We start from the raw sequence: 22,571 nt of genomic DNA, 5'->3' as shown, positions 1-22,571 counted from the left end.
TTAAACGTCAGAAATATATTTCTATACATAAATCACGTGACTATATGTTTATACTTTTATATCATCACAGAACCAGTTTTATGTTTATAATTTAATATAATGTGCTGAAATATTACTTACAGCCCAGTTATGTTTTAATCATAATATATATATGTAATTATCAACATATTTTGAACTTTCTCTGTTAATTTGTATAAAAGCAAATAAAATTATTTATGGCATTGTCAGTTCATCACTAGATTGATTTATAACGTCTACAAACCAAAAGGTAAAAGAATGTTTTTATTATTCGCTCTGCTCCCCGATTGTACAGAGGCGAGTTTACATATTTACAACGCTAAAATCACAAGTTTGATTCCACTTGGTGGACAGTGTAGATAGCCTGATGCGGCTTTCCTATAAGAAAATACATTACTTTTCACTTACAAAAATATATCACAACTGTAGAGATAGCTTTTCTCCAGAGTTACACAATTCACTTCCAATATTCACAAATCTTATTGAAACAATAAATTTCTTAATTCTACAAAATTTCGTTAAAAGAATAGATCAGCAAACAACTAACTATAAGCATAAAAAATGTTTTATTCATGGTGGAACATATTACATGTTTCAAGAATACATTGGTCTGTCTTCTTAAGAAACAGAAAACATATGTTCACTATTTTTTACCATCAGTAAAACATTTCTTTATGTTTATAAATCACTCTGTTCGCATACTGTTATAATTACATGATGTTCTTCTCAAATAATATAAGTTATCAGAAAAGTGTAGTGCAGTGATTCACGACCTCTAACCTTGTACCTGATCTCAAAATGAAAGTTCTTGCGTTCGAAACGTGCGTATTCAGTTTTATAGTGTATTTATAGAAGTGGAATATTTAGAGACAAGGATTAATGTTAAATTTTAATGTAATCATAATACTAATATCTGGATGTATTTTATTACTCACAATCCCCAACTGTTACAGATTAGAAGTTTGGGAACAATGTATTTAAGACTTTTGAGTGATATACGAATACCTGTAACTATTTATTGTAAGAAAACGTAATTTAAGCTTATTTTTAATCAGGCAAGTGCAAAGGATCGTAACACACAACAGTATCTAACTAGGCAAATACTAGCGATTAGAACATAGATGATTGTTTATCTAAGCAAATACTAGAGATATAAACATTGGTTACTATTTATCCAGACCAGTACTAGAAATCAGTAAAACGTGCGCATGCCATGAATCACGAGTAGAATTATGCACTCTCTTGGCTGGAATACATCATGACATATGAACTATAAATGCAAGAAATGAAAATACTTGTTACTTTTAATTTCAGTTTGGAAGTACATCTAGTTCACATGGTGTCATTCGTTACTAAGGTATAGTTAGTTTTTAACCTGGTTTTTTCTTTAATTTTTGGCTTACTGTGTTTCTCCAAAGAACATTACAAGATGTAGCTTTAGTAGGTCCCGGGAACTATGAGGAAGACAGCACCAATAAAGTTATTGAATGGTGAAGAAGAAAACATTACCGTGTTTTGTGTTTTGACCACAAGACAACCTTTAGAATCTTGACCATAGGACTGGTGCTGTCATTAGTGAAAATGTACAGTCTCTTACCTTACTGGACATGTTCATTTTCAGGTCACCACTTTAGTTTCATTGGTCAATGGACTTTCAGAATGACCAGTACGTTGGAATGATCATATGGAGGTAGTGAGAAGATTTGACACCAAACTAATGACTAACACACTTCTGGTTTCGGTTCATGAAACAACAGTTTATCTGCTTACACGTTTTAAGAGCCAAACTAAAATAAGAACTGTCTGAGCTGGATAGCTTGGTTACATGGAGTTAGCCATTAACATTATGACGAGTTGTATGTGTGACTGCAATGCATCCAAGAGAAGAGAACCTAAAACTTTGCACACATAGTAAGGGGATAGTGTGGGTGTGTACTGAGGTACTATGTGTTAGATTTGACTCAAAAATGTTCTTTATCCTAATTATTCTGCTTTGTAAAAGTCTATAGAAAAGTATCATTTTTCTCTCTCTTACTCAGTACACTATTTTCAACATTAACTTGGGAACTCTAAACATTCGAAGTAAACTAAGTTTTGGAAACAGAAACAGAGAATACGGTAGAATTCGAAGACTGAAAAAGATTCAGATAAAATCACAGTGATAAAATAATTGAATCTGAGAAACTAAAGTAAATCTATTTGTTTTTAAAAGGGTTGTACTGAATTAAGAATGGAAAATCGTAAAATAAAATCATTAAAGAATTGGTGCATTGGGGTAGCTATAGAATTAATTAAAATAAAGGAGACACTTAACTGACATAGTACGATCTTAGTGGATCCACTCCTAGGTATGTTTTAGTACTGTATATAGAGTCCAGGTTAAATGGGTTATAACTAAAATATTCCTGGTTGGCCAAGTATGATAATGATTGAAAATGTTTCATGACCAATGCTGTCAGTGAACAAAGGTCAAGGAGTGACATTATTCATGGGACAAGGAATATAAGTTAAAATTCTTGATATGAGAATGCTTTCTTTGTACACATTTCCACTAAATGATCAAGAAAAAAGATGTTTAGCATTACAGATATTAATTTTGAGGTAAAGAGGACTGGAAGGTTAAACACGAACCATCTAGTGGAAGAGGACTATTGTATTGTTTGAAATGGTAAGTGAGCTGTACCAGTGATGAATATTAGTTGTCTGTTCTCTTTATTATACTTTTAAAATTAAACAATAAGTTATCCTCTTATAAACACTCTCAAACTCCTATATTTTATTTTTTTTAATTATTTTTTTTTTTACCCAGTGATTTCATTACATCATTACAATATGTTACTGATTTGCATGTTTGTTTGTTTTTTCTCTTCATCATTTAGTACTAAAACTTATGTTAGTGAACTTTCTATTTGTCTTTCCTACAAGAAAACATCTCTTAAATTGCAACTTCTATAACTTTTTAAGAAATAAAAATTCATTCAATGTTTTTGGTAAAAATAAAATGTCTACTCTTTCTAAACTACTTGGTTCAGAGACATCTTAAGAAATGTTTCTTGGAACAGAGGGTTAAAGTTAAGAGCAATGAATCTGCCATTACAGATAAGTGCTTACAATCAGACTTGATCATTTATGATTTGTAAGACTCATTTAAGTCATACTGTAGATTTGCAACTATATATACTCCATAATAGTAAATGTTGGTTTGTTATTTTAGGTTTTTAACCCTGCAGGAAAATTTCACCCTACATAAAACAACTGCTTATATAGGTACAGTAATCTGAAATTACATAAAGCGCATTATTTCAATGGCATTTACTGTATATGTATACTAAGAACAATACATCTCTGTGGTAACCTGCTGTTGATATTACCAGCAAGCAACAACAGGTTAATCCCAATCGCATTATGTCAGGATTTACAGAATGTTATCAAGACTGCATATATTTCTTTGAAAACCTGACTGACAATTGCCATATTTCATATCCAAGAAGCTGCTGTGGTAGTGACATTTTCCAATATTAAGCTACAAGGTAGGTATCTAGAGGTTTTAAGTAAAGCTGTTCATAAACCTGGCAATTTTTATTAGAACTCATAATCAAGTATTCTTTATAAACATATTAAAGGAGAATCAAAATTAATTTAATGCATCACTTCTTAGCTTGCAGCCTGAGCAAATATAATTTTTGTCAGAAAACAACAAAATTGTAAACCCTGTCATTTTGAAACTCCTTCAAAGGTAATGAGCACATTGTTTTTTGTAACTTATAAGAGGGTAACAAATTGTAAATAATGGAAAAGTAATTAAAAGTTTTAATGACATTACAAAACCTAAAATATGATCAAATGTTTTTACCCCAATATTTTAGTAGTATTAAAAAGGGTAAACAAGTTCTTGCTTTTATGACCCTGATGTTATGCACAAGAAACACTTTTACAGGGGCATAAAAACTGTTAATGCTGAGTTCCTTTAAATTTTTTCACAAGTACAAATTGCTGAAGACAACGATTGTATAGAGTTATGAAAAGTTAACAAATGTTTGAAAATATCTAGATATTATTATTTTTTACTAGAATTTTCATGATACCAAAACACTGGATTCACATCTCAACAGGACAATAATCAAATACTGTGATTACATAATGCACTAAACTCATACATCACTAAAAAACAAAATATACAACATGATCACTTCTGTTATGTTTTACCAGATAGGGAAGGTTATAATTACCTATCTTCAGGAAATGGAATTCACAACATAATCACTAAAGCAATGTAGTTAAACCCCACTGTTTAACAAAGCATGTATCATAACCACTCAAAAAACATAGCTGATTGTGACCAGAAAAAAAAATACATACCAGTACTGTTTGTACACTAAGTCCTGTCTAATGAGATAAAACATTGTACTGTAGCCAGCTGTGTTTTAATGTACAAAAAACCCACACAATGGCTCTCTATGGAGAGCATACATCAGCTTGCACTTGATAAATCCACGACCACTGCTACATAGCCCATGAACACATTAGCAAATTTTTTATTCGTGTGGAATTTTTCCATCGTTCTGTGACTCCTAAAAATAACCCTCAAAGTTTATAATGAAAACATAAGGATATGATCTGTCTCAGATATAATTTTTTTTCAGCTTTAAGAGATTCTAGATTGACCAAATGTTATTATTTTACATGAGTAATAAATATAAAAAGGTTCAATCATAAAGAGAGATATTCTGATAAAATATAATAACTTTTAAATAGTTGTGTGAAACAAAATAGAGAAAAATTGCAAATAAACTTTATGAATATAATATAACAAGCTTGAAACTTAAAATCTCCTTCTGAATGCATCAGTTATAATAAAAACTACATGTACTTTGGACTTCAAAGGTTTATTACATGCATTAATGATCTAATGATTTCATTCATATATAATTTCAGTCAGACAATATGGTGAGTGGATGGTAGATAATATTCTAAACATATCAGACAGAATGTGTTTGTTTTGTTATAGCAAAGCAACAATGGGCTATCTGCTGTGTCCACCAAGGGGAACCAAAACCCTGATTTTAGCATTATAAATTCAAAGACTTACCTCTGTCCTACTAGGGAACAGACAATGAACACTTGTATAACAGCTGTTATGGAGTGAATGCCTTTTCTAAGTTAGCATTCACAAACTTCATATTATAAAAACTGTTGTTATAACAAACTAGTATTCCAACCACCACTGTAGTTGTTGTATGCCAGCGAGCCTTATAAGCTATTAAATGCAATGGTAGCCCACATCAAAATCTTATATCAAGGTTAAAATAGCCTTCTTGTTTTCAAATTATATATTCTCTAAAAAAAAGATACCTAATTCTTTTAGCTTGTTTCACCACAGTCAAATACATTAGACTACTGAAGGTTTTTCAATGTGTGTAAATAATCATACTTAAATAATTTTAAACCTTCACACCACCATTATTTTCTGATGGGATTCAAAACATATTTATATATGGTGCCTTTGTTGTTAATATTTGCAATAATTTTATCAAGATACAAATAATAGTTGATACTATGGAATAAGAACCAGAATTTCATTTGATTAAGTAAGTGGTTCAAAAGTTGTATGAAGTTTAAAGTTAGGCAATTGAAAACAGATGTTTCATTTCAAAGAGAATAACTGATATTTACCTGTAAGACAGGAGTATTATGCAGTGAAAACAATATTTTATTGTTAAAAAGGCTCCAATGCATACAAAGATTCATTAAAAATCCATCATCATATCGTATTATTTACAATAGGAAAAGAATTAAATGTTCAAAAAAATACCTTTCAAAATTATGTGAGAGTGTACGTGTTATCTTGTATTATCATAGATAACTCAAATGATAAAAATATTATACTTAAAATATTTTTAAAAATTATTTTATAAACTGCTATACTTTATGACTGTATATAAAGTATATTCAGTATATACGTATTTTTTATCAAATTAACACTGAAATGGTGAAAATGTTTTTATATTACATTTCTATAAAATGTGAAAATATTTGATATTTCGGTAATAATATTCTATTGTGAAAATTATTTGTATTTTATCCAAAAAAAAATCACAAGCATAAGCAAAATATGCAACTGAACAATTTTAAAAAATGTGTTCATCTTCAGTGATATTTGACCCTTTGGCTTCCGATTAATGGCCAGTGATCCCACAAAAATATAAATGTGTGTGTATGAAATTTCCAAGAATGCTTCAAATGAATATCCTTAATGAGTTGTGTTATATGCCACAACAGCAGTTTCTTTGGTACTAGATTATCTGGGGCCTGGCATGGTCTAAGGCGTGCACTTCGTGATCTGAGGGTCACGGGTTCGCGCCCGAGTCGCGTCAAACATGCTCGCCCTCCCAGCCGTGGGGGCGTTATAATGTGACGGTCAATCCCACTATTCGTTGGTAAAAGAGTAGCCCAAGAGTTGGCGGTGGGTGGTGATGACTAGCTGCCTTCCCTCTAGTCTTACACTGCTAAATTAGAGACGGCAAGCACAGATAGCCCTCGAGTAGCTTTGTGCGAAATTCCAAAACAAACAAACAAACTACATTATCAATCAAAGACAAAACCTTTAAGAATTAATATTTTTCACTTAATCTGCTAAATGTATTATGTCTATTATTGATACTCTTAGGTAACATTTGAGGACTTAACTGACACCTAATAAAATACAATTTAGATGTTAGAAAAGTGCTCATACTGATGTCCAAGCCCCTAATGGCACAACGGTCTGTCTGCAGACACACACCACTAAAATCTGGGTTTCGACGCCCATGGTGGACAGAGCACAGAGAGCCCATTGTGCAGCTTTGTGCTTAATTCTAAACAAACAAACTGATGTCCAACAAATATTTGAAGAGTCTGTTACTAAACTATGTTATAATCTAAAATTAAAATATACTGCTTTGAAAATGCAGGTCTTTCTATTCGAAATTTTGAGTAACTTAAAAGTTATTGTGTCACAAAATATTGTGAACTCAGATAATAAATGAGCCATTTATCCCAGTCTCATACACACTTTGAAGAACTCTAATTTATAATTTGTATTTGCAATAATTAACTTACAACTACCTCTACTACCAGCTTTGAGTTTGATTAGCATCCGACAAAGAATTTTAGCTTTTCACATTTCGTGGGTATGAGCGCTAGTTCTAGAACTAATACAATATATCAAAAATTACAGATTAAAATCATATTAATTACTTATCTTAGGATCTGGAGACAACTATTATGATATCAGTCAAGTCCTATTTCTCATCTTTTAACCCAATAATACAACTAATATCACAAAATATTCTGTTCTACTAACAATGATAAGAATATAAATATACGTGTGCTTTTTTATTTTCTCAATATGACGAGAACTTTCTTGCAGATTCGGTTTTACTCTTTGTTCGAAACTGTAGAGGTCGCTTGATAACACACACAGATCGCTTACTGCTCACGAAACTGACAATTTTTATGGTTTTATTTTAGTGAAGTGATGTCTCCAAAGACAAAAACCAAACGAACCAGGAAAGAAAGTTGATCAGAAGAATGAAATATATCAAAGTAAAACAATTTTCAATTTTATTGTTGTATACATAGGCATTGAAATTCTGAATTATGTAAATTGTAACCAGTGCAATATTTGTACTTTGAAGTAATATACTGTACCTTGAATTTACTGTGGCGGCTAAGCCTAATTCCAGTCTGTGAGTGTCAATACAAAAATGAGTTGGTTATCTACATAATAATTTTTCATGCTAATTATAAGTAGTATCTGCAATATTATTACAAATGTTCAATGTGAGTATATTTGGACAACATTTTAAAATGAAATTATTAGTATATATATCATAAGTAGGGACAACATAAATTGTGAATTTACGATTTTTTAAACTTTAAAGGCAGTGGTGAAATAAGTGCATGTCCTATCACTTTGAATTGTGGCTCTATCGTAATCAGAAAAAAAAAGGCTTTTCCAGTTGTTGAGTTAGTCCTACAAATTATTTTGGTTTTATTCTCACTGTCACTTGTCCATGTGAAGAAACTAGTAAATCATCAAGAGTACTTAATAGGACAAATACTTTTCCTTTTAACTAAATTACTTTAGTGACTTTTTATGTGAAAGTTTTAAACTATGAAAAACTATGTTTTATGATATTAAATAGTTTTTCATTAAAACAAATTCAGATACAAGACCAGAAACAACATGGGTAGATAATTGTACTTTGCTGACAATCTGGATATTTTGTTTGTTGGCTAATGCCATTACCAAAATCTCTTTAGCCAAAAAACAGACAACTGTTAGACAGTTTGTTAAAATTGGATTTACAACTGGCCACAAAACAGATATCAACATGCAACAACATTCAGTGATTAAGTGTACTGATCTACTATTGATAAAGTAACATTAATACAGGAAAAGAAGAAAGTGGCTTGTAAGTTCAAAGTGACCGTGTAGATGCAATGGTTCAGACTTAGAGGTCAAAATTGCATAAAAAAGCAGGTGTGAAAGAGCTGCAAGGTAATTTAAAAGTATGAAGAAAGAGAAAAGGAAGGACTGATTCATCTATTCCACTAGAGAGTGATGAAGATGAAATGCCTAGCAGTACTTCTGAGGATCCCATGGAGTTTGTGACACTGATTGAATGATGCAGATTATCCAAGAATTGAAGTGTAAAAGCAAGACATTGTTGTGGTATTTCAACATGGCACAGGAGCAATGCCGATTCAATTTGGTATTGTATCCACAACAACATTAAACTTTCCAAATCAAGAAGCTCAATGAAAAGTATCAAGTTTCAGTGCTCTTGAAAAGAACAGTTGATTGCTTGCATTCTGTATGGCAGGATTAAGGATTCTTTGTACTATGTTACTTCAAGGAGATCCAGATGATCTTATGAACATGACTGGAAATACAATTAAATCTGATGACACAAAACTATTCTCATATGCCAATAATATGCAACAAGTTTTGCCAGAGAAAGTTATACTTGCACTGATATGCTAGTCAATGATGTTTAAAGAAATGAAAGATAGATTGAAGAACAAACTTTTGAAATAGGTAGATGAGAACTGTCCCACTGATATGAAGGTCATGGATTTTGTTTCTACTCAGAAAACTAAAAGCAAGAATGAAAGCAAATAGTTAATAACACAACATACACATCTTCTAAGTTTACTACTGTGTGCTATGGGAGTCAAAAACTTTCGATAGCATTACTAAATCTGCATATTTTTTCATAAAACTTTGTGGGAGATTTTTGTTCAACCTGAAAACACTAAAAGTGAGTTTTAGCTCATTCTAGAAGGATGTTATTTATTAAGGGCAGTCATTCAGCACAAATCGTGGGTGTCTGGCTTGTGGAAGCAGTGTTAAAAATTTGCAAACAGTCTAAAAAAAGTTGATTTATTTATGTCAACCAATTTTAATTTCAATGTATTTGAACAGAAACTAAAATAAATGGGTATCTGTATTGATGGTGGCACTATTTTTCTCTCACTTTGACTATCTGAATTAGATTTACATTGCTTAGCTTTAAGTCAGACCATAAAATAACTTGTTGCAAAATTCATGGTTAAATTTCAAAATTTCTTAATCAGAATGAGAATTGATACACGAGTTAGTTTCATGCAAAGTAATTAATTTTATGAAAATAATCAACTTGTGTGTCCAATTATTACTATCTTCAATATTCAGTAATCAAAAAATTAATCTTTTTAGAGGCAGTTCACGTCTTGCACAGAAAGCTGTCTTCTTTATGTCTGCCTAAGAAATTTCCATGCTACTTGTGAAGTTCTGCTGATTGTGTGAGTGACTAATTTCCTCACACAGGTTGTGTAGTAATGATGGATTACAGTCATGTTGACTAATTGTTTTTCAAATTACATTGTGATGCTTCTTGTTTGGTGATGTTGTTTCGTCTGGTGCACATGGGATGGTGTGTAAGGTAAAGGTGAGACTGTTTTTAGTTTGTTTTTTTATAGTTTTCTTTGGCTAATGTATGAAATCTGTTTTTGAAACAACCAAATACTTTGATGAGGTCAGAAAATGACTGATTTGGGGTATATTTAGTGGTGATGCACACTAAACACACACACACACACACACATCCTGAATAGATCAGATGTATTTAAGTTGGGTCTAATGAAGGCAAATTCTGGGTGTTATTTATCTCATTTTACTACTTTAATATCATGCTGAAAAGGTGTGGTCAGTTCTTATAAACTTCATGAGAAGACAGTGCATTAGCATTCAAAATATTACAGTCCAACCAGGTATCCAAGGCTACCTTAACTTTCATTAGTGTTTGAAACTGCAGAATTTTCTGTTGACCTTTTAACATGTCTTTAACACTTTGTAATTTCATAATTATCATCAACATTGTCTGTAGGAAAGTAGGAAGAAAAACAGTATGAAAGGCTTTGTGAAATCATACTTCCATATTGTAATCTTATAAGTACCACATTAAAGTCAAATTCATAAAGTGTAGTTTTTATCTTAACAGCTGTCACATTTTCTTTATTTTTAATGAACGTATATTAGATAATATTTTTTGAATACTGTAAAACTCTATCTTTGTAATGCATGATTTGTTTACTTAATCAATGAAATAGTAAGCCATGTTTATTGAAGTTATTGATACAAAGGTTCAAACAAATTGTTGGTAGTAGAAGAGTAATCACACTCTACTCACATTACCTCAGTTAGATCAACAAGTAGGAAGGAATTTGTGGACCTGAACTTGATATTCAAATCTGTAACAACACAGAAAAGTAAAATACTACTATTTGTATTATGAAATAGGTTTTTTCTGTCACCTTTCCTTGCTTGTGGAGAATGAAGTTAATGTCAGATAACACTGCACAACAAAGTTTTTGCTTCTTGAACACTGTTGGGTGTTCCTTATAGATTTTTGGCTGCTGATCATGAAAATCACATCCACATTTGCCCATTACGTACAGTTTCATTGAAATCTTCAGTTTTGCTACAATGGGAAAACAATATCAGGGCAAGTGGAATTTGTCAATGCTTGCTGACTACTGTTGGACACTGCAACGTGATGCACTGGACATTGAATACAAACAAAAATCAGGAGCAAAACACTTAATTATGTTGAACTTAATAGCATATTACAAACATAAATGCAATTAAATAAGTTATTGCCAGTAAACAGTTAACTGTCTATTTCTCAAAGTTTCTACGTGATGAAGCAAAACCAAATCTGTATTTGTGCATTCCCACCAGATACCTGTCACAATCAGCAAAACCTTTTCAGGAAGCATTTAAAAAAAAAAAATTGTTGTGCAGTATAATTTGTGTATGGAGTATAAAGGTTTATTATTTTAATTTTACCTAATACAAATGCTAGATCAGACTAGCTTTCCCATAAGTTATTTCTATGTAATTCAATTGAGAGTGTGAGCAAGAAATTCTTGAATTTGTGTATTCCTATTGTTGTGTGACTTTCCAGTAACATAACAAGTACGTGATATGTATCTCAGGACAACTGGTTATACCAAAATAAAACTGAAAACAATGTTTTGACCTTCTTAGGTCATCTCCAGATTAACAAAGAAGGAATTTGTAACAGTTGTCCAGAGATACATTTTTACTTCAAGTTGGTTTCTTGTCATCATGAAATACATGATATATTGTTAATCACTTAACCTCCCCCTACATGTTGATATGGCATGTTTTTGTAAACATATAAATACAAAATTTTGATTTTTTTTTCTTTTTTTCCATTGTTGCTTTTGCTTGTTTTGAAGTGGTGTAAAATGAGCAGGAGAATATGTCAATGTGAGGTTTCATAGTACTAAAAAACATAGGATTTTATAGTTAACTGAAGACTTTTGAGAATTACTACATAAGTGTTATTAATACAGATTATCTTTGGATATATTAATGATCTGGCTGTCTAAGTAGGTCATAAAGGTTTTTAAGATTTTATTTCTTAGAAATAGCAAATAATAACATAAGTTGAATCTTTCAAACTGAGTTATTCAAGAAAATGTTAAAATACTTTTTAGAATTATGGTTTTTATACCTTATGTATTTATAGAAACTTAAATACATCATTATGTATTCTACCATATTAATATTGCTCTTGATATGTAGTCTTAAATGTGTTTAAAGATGAACCTCTTTGCTTTCTACTTTTAGAGATACATTTCCCTGACTTTGAAATCCTGACATAAGTAAGGAATTTTTTAGCATTAGTCATATATAAAAGAATTTCTAAAGTTTGGAACATCAGGTTCACAATTTCACCCATTATAGGTTCTAAATATTTATTTTTCAGTATTTTTTTTAAGGTCTGGCACTAAAATTGTACTAATGTACAACTTGTAATTATAAATATTTCTTCTTTATCAGTGAGAGTTAAATATTTTCTTTATGAGTGGTTGGAAAGAAATAGTTTTATTGCATATGAGTTCTGCAGTTATAACACTTAGAGAGACATAAATCAGGTAGATAATTGTGATTAACCAACAATAATTGGCTTTATAAGTACAATGAAATTATTTACATGGCTAAAACTCATTCAAAACAAAAAGCATAAGCTATTTTATTACTGTAACTTTATTGAATGTTATTTTTATACATTTTAAAAATGTATGTTGGTACATTTTATCTGTTTTTATAACTTTAAAAATTAAAACAACTTATGTAACAAGTGTGTGGTGCAAGTATTGTGTACATATTAACTGAAAGCATGAATTATTATACTGTACATAACTATCTTTAATATCAAATTAGTTTTCATAGTTTTTGTGTGTTTTTCAATAGTTAGGTCACTGATATTCTTAGGGTGAATAAAAACAAGTGTTCAAAGTCTGCTTTATGTAAATCACACACCACAGCATTGAAGTGTTTTATCTTGTTACTCTCAGCATGGCTACAGTTCAGTTATATTCATCTCTTGCAGAAAGGTGAAAAAACCTATTTTAATTTCAGGAACTGATCCTAAATCTGCACTGTATTTTTTTTACAAGTGAAAAGAAGAGTATTTACGTGGACTTGAGAGATGAAGGTAATGTAGTTTATTTTTTTATCTGTGCATCTATTATCTGTTAACAACGTGAAGTATAAAGGTCTTTTAAATCAACTGTATGGTTTTCTGTGTTTGTATTATTAGTGTTAAACAACTGAAACATTTTAAGTGTTTAAATGGCAATCTTCAGTTGTACCTTGTAGAATATTAATGAAGATAAATCTAATTCTGTTAAGGGTTTATATCTTTCTTTTCAAATATAAAAAGTTTAAATTCTATATTTTTTGGTCAAGATGAATTTTTATCTAATAAATAATTTGGATTTCAATCAGTTAAGTATTACAAACTGCACTTGATAAACCAGAATAAACATATGATGTCAAAGAAGAATATTCCTGCAGCTTTCAAATAGTCAAGAATATTTTCAGAAATAAAACCACAACAACAAAAGAAACAAAATTCCTGTCTTTGATATTTTTGCTCTTTTCCCTGAGCCTTACATTAAGAACATTTGTTCACAATCATGAGAGCTCTGGGTATCTAATATGTTGATAAACCAAATTACTGCTGCAGCAATATATGATCAGTGTATTGACGATAGAAATTCCCATTATAGCTGAACATGCTTCTGGTAAGATTTTCCAGGAATTTAGTTCAACGTTATATGCAGACTTTAATTTTCAGGAAATTAGATTCATGGGTTTTGCCAGTGATTTTTTCTTCTTTTCAGTGAAACAATGTTTCTAAGTGAGAATGTAATCAATTAGAAGACATTTGGACTCTGTGTTTCTTTTTTTTCAACAATTTTTATTTTAGTCTGTCACACTCCACACCATTTCAGGAGTTTTAGTTTTCCACTACTTTTCATGCTTCCAAGTTGTTTGCTTTGGGAGAGAATTGCTCTTCTCATACTTTTGTTTCTGTTGATACCAGTTCTACTAGGGGACCAGTACATGTTGATAAATTATAAATAATAAATTAAGTCCTCAAATTTTACATCATATGTATGCTAAGTATTTGTACTAGTAAATAGGATAAGCACGACTCCACTTCAAAAGTTAATGACTCATGAAGACAGAGAAGCGATACAACTCTACAAAATAAACATAAAACTAAACAATGAACTATTTGTGCTCTGTCCACCATGGATAACGGATATGGAGACTCAATTTCTAACACTTGAAGTCTACCGACATATCGCTGTGCAACGAGGTTGGGTTGTTTTGAACTGATATGGCATTAATATTATTATACCAAACTTCTAGAAGTCGATAAAATACTTTTTATTAAATGGGTGCAGAGCAAGATAAACTATCAACTACATTTGTTAAACTTTGTTTATATCTAACAGGATTTTTTGATTTATGAGCTTTCCTGAAGAAAAGTAGTTAATAATTTGTTATGAGCCTAAAATATATATGAGGTATTGTAAATCACAACAGGTTTCAACTCAAAATACATTCATAATTAATGATAAGTTAGGATTTACAATCCTAAAATCGAGCATTTGATTTCCCATTGGTAGACAGAGAGGATTTCCTGTTGTTGCTTTGCTGTAAGAACAACACATTTTCACAATAAGAGAAAGACATAAAGTGACTGGAAATGTTTGAAAGAAGATATTCCAAAAATATTAAAATTATTTACGAAATCTTGAGTTTATCATCTTTTACAGAAGAGAGAGTAAACAGATACCGGCATGGCCAGGTGTTTAAACTAGTTTAGCAAACTTTTAAATGTTTTCACACTTGAGAAGGTTTAACAATTTTCTAGAGGTTTTCTTTTCCTTCTGTTTTCAGTCACTTCCTTATCAATTAATTGATGTACATTATAATATCTACACAAATTTTGTTCAGTATTCTTTTTTTTGTAAATAGCCCAGCATAGCCAGGTGTTTAAGGCACTCGACTCGTAATCTGAGGATCACGAGTTTGATTCCTCATCACACCAAACACGCTCGACCTTTCAGTCGCAGGTTTGTTATAATGTGACGGTCAATCCCACATTTGTTGGTAAAAGCGTACCCCAAGAGTTGGTGGTGGATGGTGATGACTAGCTGCCATTCCTCTGGTCTTACACTGCTACATTAAAGACTGCTGGCGCAGCAGGTCCACGTGTTGCTTTGTGCGAAATTTAAAACAAACTAAATTAAGTGAACCAACCACAGAATACATTTAAAATGCATACAGATCTGGATATAAATGCTTATTTTTACAACAAAGTCACAAATTATATTCTAAACAACAAAGAACAATTTGAACCAATTTTTCTTAACAAGTGTATCTGAGGAAAATACAAGACACATCATAAACTATGAAGACACGATCATAATGAAAGAAATATTCACACATGAACTTCTTGAAGCAATATAAAACACAGAAACAAATCTCCAGGTGAAGATGAGATACAAGCCATCTTCCCAAAAAAGGGCACTCCAAAATTGTTTGATCACCAAAAAGCACTTTTTTAACTTATCACTATCCTTAGAACACATACCAATTTCTTGGATGCATGTTAATATTCTAATGTTCCATAAGGTATGAAAGCCAGCAGATAAACCTAATGGCTACCGACCAATCAGCCTGATCAGCTGTGTAGGCAAAATTCTTGAGAGAATAGTCAGTAACAGACTCTCCACATATTTGGAGATAACATGAAAGTTACCAAAAGAACAAAATGTATTCAGAAAATTTAGACAACAACTGACCACTTAGTGAGACTCACTGAAGAGATAGTCGACAGCTTTAACAAAACCAATGCACTGTCTCCTGCTTTCTTGACATTGAGAAAGCATTTGATACTGTATGGCACAATGGTCTACAGTTGCATGTGAAGGAAATGTGACTACTGCGTGGAATTATTCGCTGGTTATCTACCTTTTTTGAAAAATAGAAAATGTGGAGTAAATGTAGAGGGAACCTTTTCTGAGTACTCTACTTCAGAAGCTGGTGTACCTCAGGGCGGGGTGGTCAGCTCTATACTCTTCATCATGTATGTTAAAAATTTGCCATTGAAGGATCCTAAGCATGGATTCTCCTCATAGTTTGCTGATGATGTGGCAGTATCGAAAAGTGCCACAGCACCAACAACAGCAGCCATAAACATACAACAACAACTAAACAGAATAAACGATTATTGTCGAAAATACAAAATAAAAATAAATACAGCAGAAACACAACTTGTCGTCTTTACATAGTTGACAAGATACAAAAAAAATACTTCAGCCTGAAGAATATGTGAATGGAACACTACTTCTGCCTACCACATTGGCAAGATTTCTAAGTCTTGCCTATGACACAAAACTAACCATGTAAACGAAATTAAAGTCTGGCAAAGAACCAACTATGCTTGGAGTCTTATTTGCAAGAATAGTGGAGCATCAACAGACAATATACGAAAAATATACAAAACATGCATCAGACCAGTAAATGACTGCAGCTCCAACATAGTAAGTGACAAAACAATTAAAATGAAGTTGCAAACAACTCAAAACACGCTCCTCACAACAGCATATAGAGTTCCCAGAAAAGCAACATTCAAATTCATACACAAATATTTAAACATACCAACCATACCAAATAGACTCTTACATCGTACAAAAAAGTATTTTGATAAAGATTGGATGAAAAATGAATTATTAAGCAAACCAGAGAGGTACATCGTACATGATGAAGGTAGTCCTAAACACTTCTACCCGATTAACACATATTTTAAACACAAAAAAAATGAATGAAAAAAAAGATAAAATAATAATATATATTGAAAAAAGGGCCACCATCAATCTAGACTTCTTACTGACAAGGCAAAATAATATCTGTATATGTATACCAGTACATGGACATTGATCTTAAAAGGGTCGGAGTAAATTCAGCCCACTCTGACTCTAAACCAGGAACTAACACCAACCAACACTGCATGATCATATAAATAAAGAACAGCGGAAGAGGTCAAAGAGCACCTGACCCTCCAGAGTACATATGATACCCAAAACCCAAGAGATAGAACAATACGAAGTGCTCTATTTATTCTCAAATTTTGCTTTCTCATTGACACGTTGATCCGACAGATAAAGATATCTTCCTAGATCAAAATTAAAGATTTGTTTCTTTGAATTTCGCACAAAGCTACATGAGAGTGGCTGCGCGCAAGCCATCCCTAAATTATTCGTCCGAAAGTGAAAGATATAGTCAGTGATAGATATTAGCTACTTAATACAATAAGCTGTTCAAGGCGTTGAGTTCAATACCTTCACGTTTAACTCTTGTTTGTGCGGGCATTGCTGTTATTAAAGCACAGAGTGTGATAAAAATAAATGTTTGTAAAGGTAATTTCATCTCCACTATAATTTTATATCTATTTGCACTAAAATTTAAATGTTTTATGTAACTAAAGTTATAAAAGTTTCCTAATTTCTGTGTTGCTAAGAAACTAATTGATTGTTGATATTTTTAATATAAGCACATGATTTTACAATGCTTAGAAGCAACAAAGATGTCAGACAAATAATGTATTATAGAAGTTTCTGATTAAATGCCTGAAGCTGACAAAGTACAGAAACTAGAAGGTGAAAAATTTGTGGTAATGCCACAGAACCACAATTCAATTTGGAAACAGCTTTGATTTTAATTCAAAATATACAAATTTAAAATGAGATGGAAAAAAATATTAAGATTACGTGTTTGTGTGTGTGTTTTCTTATAGCAAAGTCACATTGGGCTATCTGCTGAGCTCACCAAGGGCTAAAGATTACGCGATTTTTTATTGCAAAATATTATTGTTTGATAATAATACTTGTTAGATAATCACAATTATTGTTATGAAAATTCTTTAAAGAACTCGCCTGGCAGGTATATAACTTAAGAGCAAACATTTGGAATATTGTGTTCAGTGTTATTTTGAATTTCATGCAAAGCTACACAAGGGCAATCTGCATTAGCCGTCCCTAATTTGGTAGTGTAAGGCAAATAAGAAGGTAGCTAGTCAACATCATTCACCGTCAACTATTGGACGACTCTTTTACCAACTAATAGTGCAATTAAGCGCTACATTATGAAGTTCCTATGGCTGAAATAGCGAGCATATTGGGTGTGATCGAGATTCAAGCCTGCTACCCTCCGCTTACGTGTCAAGTGCCTTAACCACCTGGCCTATTGTGATCAGTCTTTTCACCACTCACTCCTCCAAAAAAATTATATTTACCAAAAAGTTTTACCTACTTCAAAGTCATCTTCATATTACTGAAGGAAGAAGAGTAATAACATTCATGAAAAGATGTTTTACACCTTACTAAATCACATGTTCATTGCAAATTTAATAATTTTTTATACCCTTATTTTAAAATAGACCAGAAAATAGAGAGAATGGTGTTTTTGATTTTAAATATTTCTTGGGGAGCATGCCTCTGGATCTTCCTTGAGATATTGTGCATAAAATATGGTGAAGAGTCACAAGCCAGCACTACATAGTACACTGACAGGATTATCTCCCTGATTCATCAGTATCACCCACTTAAACATACTGAAAACCTTGTCTGTTGATCTCTTATAAAGAGATCTTAATATAACCTTTCCATCCCTGGAGTAATTTTAGTAGCTGTGGTGTGAACAATTTACAACAAATCAGTGTCATGACTCAGACAAAGCTCAGATAATATTTCAAGTGAAGACTATCGAGGACCAACTAGTGACTTGGTCACTATTCAACTATTCAACTTGAATAGAAAGATAACTTCCTCGTTTTTACTTGATAATCAGTTTAGGTTGCATCACTCTGAACAGTCCTTCATACATCACCATTCCTTCTTGTGTATGAAGACCAAAGTTGTACACCACTTCATAAGTATTTGGTGGATCAGAGCAAGATGTATTGATTGTCTTTCTCATGAAGTAGTTTGATCCTTCAGGCACTTGTCACCTTGTAATTCAGAAGTTACTTTTTGTTTCATAAATGTTTAACAGAATTTGACTTAGTAACTTTTTCTTTAATTATGTTTTTTATGTAAATCACTAAGATTTTCTATACTTAATCTTTTGCCATAGAAAGGGATTTTAAGATTATAAAATTTATTTATTTCAGTATAATTTCTTCAATAAAGAAATAAGATTTGATATAAAATTGCAGAATGACTTGCCAACATTATGGTTAAGAATGTAACTGAAATGAGTCTGAGGTAATTGAACACCTTATTACAAAAGTTTCCAATACCAAATAATTAGTAGTAAACTGTATTTTAACAAAAAGATTATTATGGGCCATTGATAAACAAACTTTATATTATGTATTATAAACATTCTCCCTGATTTTATTCCTCACTCATGTTTAAAATTAACTGTAGCAAGTACATTTATGAAAAGTAATTTTTTACAGCATCCAATCAAGAGCAGTTTTCCTGATGAAGTCACTGGTGGTGTTTTATCAAAAGTGAAAAGAAAATTAGGCTTACTAGAAGTTTCCAAAATGGTAAGTGTATCTAAAGAATTTTAAAAAAATGTACATCAAACTAAAACATTTAGGCAACTGATTGTGATCCACATACATATTCCATTATCAATTTAATTATCTTCTATTAAACCTGTATGTGTGCTTGGTCATTCTGACCAGTTTTGTAATCTCCATGTAAACATGAAATTACATAAACCACTGAAATATTCTAAATATACAAAGTGTATCATCATGAGTTTTGGCAAATGTTTATCTAAATGTTACATTCCTTTTGCAAACTGAAATTATATTTCAAGTAAATTGCTTTCATAAAACATTTATCCATTAATTTATGAATTCTCTGTCAAGTAATTCTGTGTAAAGTGTGATTTGTTATGCTAAGAATAAAATTACTTGTGTTCACCTAATGGTTTTATGTTAATTTACATTACTCATTATGCCTTCGAAATGAATATCATTTTTTTTATTTTTCATAGAACTTTAAACTTGCTCTCTTTTCTTCTCTACCATAACACCAACTGTAATGAAAGTAGTGAAACAAATGTTGGAAGTACATAATAATTGCAGATTGTGAAAATGCAATAACAATTTTATTTTTGCACAGCCTCAGTTTTCTAAACATTTCCAATTTGGCTGCTTTTACTTTACAATGTCTTTCTGACCCTGTCTAATGACATAACTGTGAAATATACACAGTAGTAAAAGTGATCCAACTGACTGAAATACGAAGTGAACAAGGGCACTGAACATTTTGGAGCTATTATGAGGCAGATTGATTTTTTGTTCAAAACTGGACTGTTTGTCTCTTTATCTCAGTTTCTCTCAGGACCTTGGCCTTGAACATGCTGTATGCTGTTCAACATCTGATACTTCAGCCCTGAACAGGGTCTTTCCACACTTCTCCAGTTCAGAGTCTGTACACTGGGTTCCACTGGCTCTACTTTTTGGGAATATAATCTGCCATTCTTGTTTTTGGTCTTCATATTTAGGTGTAGCTGACTGAGTTCAGTATGTCATAGATTGACGTTGCTGTCTCCACTGATCAGCCCACCATACGATGTTTTATTACCACCTCTGCCTGTTACCTTTCTCTGAGTCATCTGAGGAAGGTTGATACTTCCAATTGGTTGTATTATTTTCATTGCCAAACATATTTTGAACCATACTTCTATTCCCTAGTATGCAGTTGGTTTAAAATCAGTTTGTTACTTTAGTTTTACTTTTCCCCTTCTCTCTTTGTTCTGATTTATTTGTTTTTGGTATTTCCTTAGTTTGGTGTTCATATCCCTTCATCTTATATCTAGGTGCTTTGTCTTGTCTATTGTTTTTTATAGTTCTGTCTTTTGAGATTGCTCCTAACCCTTTGGAATCCAGGGTTTAGACTTCAGAGGTTATTGGAACCAGTCCCAGTCTTGGTCCTGTCAGTGCCTTCCTCTCTCACTTCATCTCCCAGTTTACTTTCTTCTCCAACAACCTGGGGCTTTGAATGTCCTATCTCATAATTTCAATCTTCTTTTTTCATAATTTACCTTTCTTATTGTTCTATTTTCTATCCACTTCTCACTGATCTTCTGTATCTTCATTATTAACAGAAGGAATTATAGAATCTGTCTCCCACTCTACTATGGATTTTTATTCTAGTCTTTTTGTTGTCCCCATAAAGTTGGTTTTTTATACTGTTCCCTCAGTGTGGATTCCTGTACGTGGTGAGGGGACCTCCCAGATAAGGTTCTGTTCTGTCTGGTTACCTTCTCTGGGATGTAAAGATCCACCCACATGTTTGCCGTGTGTGGCAACCCGTGAAGGGGAGGAGTGGATCTTGGTGGTTGAGGGGTTCAACCCTATTACACCACTTTGACCTTGAATTTCTGTAGATGGACAGGCTTTGGGTGACCCAGCCATTTCACCTACCCGTCATTAAAAAATGGCCACCTTGATACAATGGAACTGTCGAGGTTTATCTTCTAATCTGGATGTTATCAAAACACTTATTGCTTCCTACCATCCTGTTTGTCTTTCCTTACAAGAAACATTTCTCAAACTTGCTGATACAGTCACCATTCGGCAGTTTTCTCTGTACAGAAATTTTAGGCTGAGTGATGGACGAGTACATGGAGGGGTGGCACTGTTGGTTGATCAGCATCTGCCCACCCTGTCTTTGTCATTCATCACACCCATGGAGGCCATAGCCATCCGTGTTTCCTTGGGTCGTACCATCACTGTTTGTTCTCTCTACCTGTCCCCTGGAGAGACATATGATCAATCATACCTTGATGCTCTCGTTGAACAGTTACCGTCTTCATTTCTAATCCTGGGGGACTTTAATGAACGTCATCCCCTCTGGGGAAGTGCTGTTATTGATAGGAGGGGTCGTTCTTTAGAGCGTATGCTCTCTGATCACAATCTTTTTCTTTTCAATACTGGTTCTTCCACTTATGTTCATGCACCTAGTCAGTCCTTTACTGCTATTGATCTTTCAGTTTGCTCCCCTTCATTATTCTCCCATTTTTCATGGAGGATTGACAGTTATCCACTAGGCAGTGATCATTTTCCGATCCTTTTGAGAGAGAATGGATGTGGTCGATGCCACCCTACCCGTGTGCCCCGGTGGAAGCTGGATCAGGCAGACTGGTCCACTTTCACTGGTCTCGCAGAACTTGATCCTGCCATCATAAATCAGCTATCAATAGATGACTATGTGGCAGCGGTAACTGGCTGTATTATACAGCAGCTGCTGCTACGATTCTCAACGACAGCACTATTTTAAACATGTTTTTTCCTAGGGTTTATCTGTCACATTGGACAGTGTTATTGGTGATGGTGACACTGTCCACCTTGATAAAGTTTTTAGTTTTTTAATCTCATTTAAGTGTTGAATATTTCTTCATTTCACCTTTTTAATTGTGGTTCCCTTTTTACAGTTTCCTCCTCTCTTGTTTCATTTGACATTGTAAAATGGCCAGAGCATGATATAACTCGACACCAGGACTGGAAAGGCCAACTTCAGATGACTAACGCTGCTGTTTGAACTACTCGTTAATCGTCCTGGGGAGTTGTTATTACATTTTTGCTACATGTCATTTAACCCTTTTATTA

The 22,571-nt window shown here is 32.5% G+C and overlaps 1 long non-coding RNA gene across 6 annotated transcripts in view; it reads left to right on the top strand.

Moving 5' to 3' along the window:
- The first annotated feature begins 7,471 nt into the window (after nt 1-7,471).
- The window catches only part of LOC143255431 (uncharacterized), a 37,160-nt gene continuing 22,060 nt past the window's right edge, over nt 7,472-22,571 (top strand). For all 6 annotated transcript variants that reach the window (XR_013030646.1, XR_013030643.1, XR_013030645.1 and 3 more), the window contains exons 1-3: nt 7,472-7,602; nt 12,998-13,073; nt 19,401-19,493. This is a non-coding gene — a long non-coding RNA (uncharacterized LOC143255431). The remainder of the gene's footprint in view (nt 7,603-12,997; nt 13,074-19,400; nt 19,494-22,571) is intronic.

Source organism: Tachypleus tridentatus, chromosome 7 (genome assembly GCF_004210375.1).
Source record: "Tachypleus tridentatus isolate NWPU-2018 chromosome 7, ASM421037v1, whole genome shotgun sequence".
Classification (NCBI taxonomy): Eukaryota; Metazoa; Arthropoda; class Merostomata; order Xiphosura; family Limulidae; genus Tachypleus; species Tachypleus tridentatus.
Note: the sequence above shows the minus strand (reverse complement) of the source record. Positions and strands in the feature narration are given on the sequence as shown.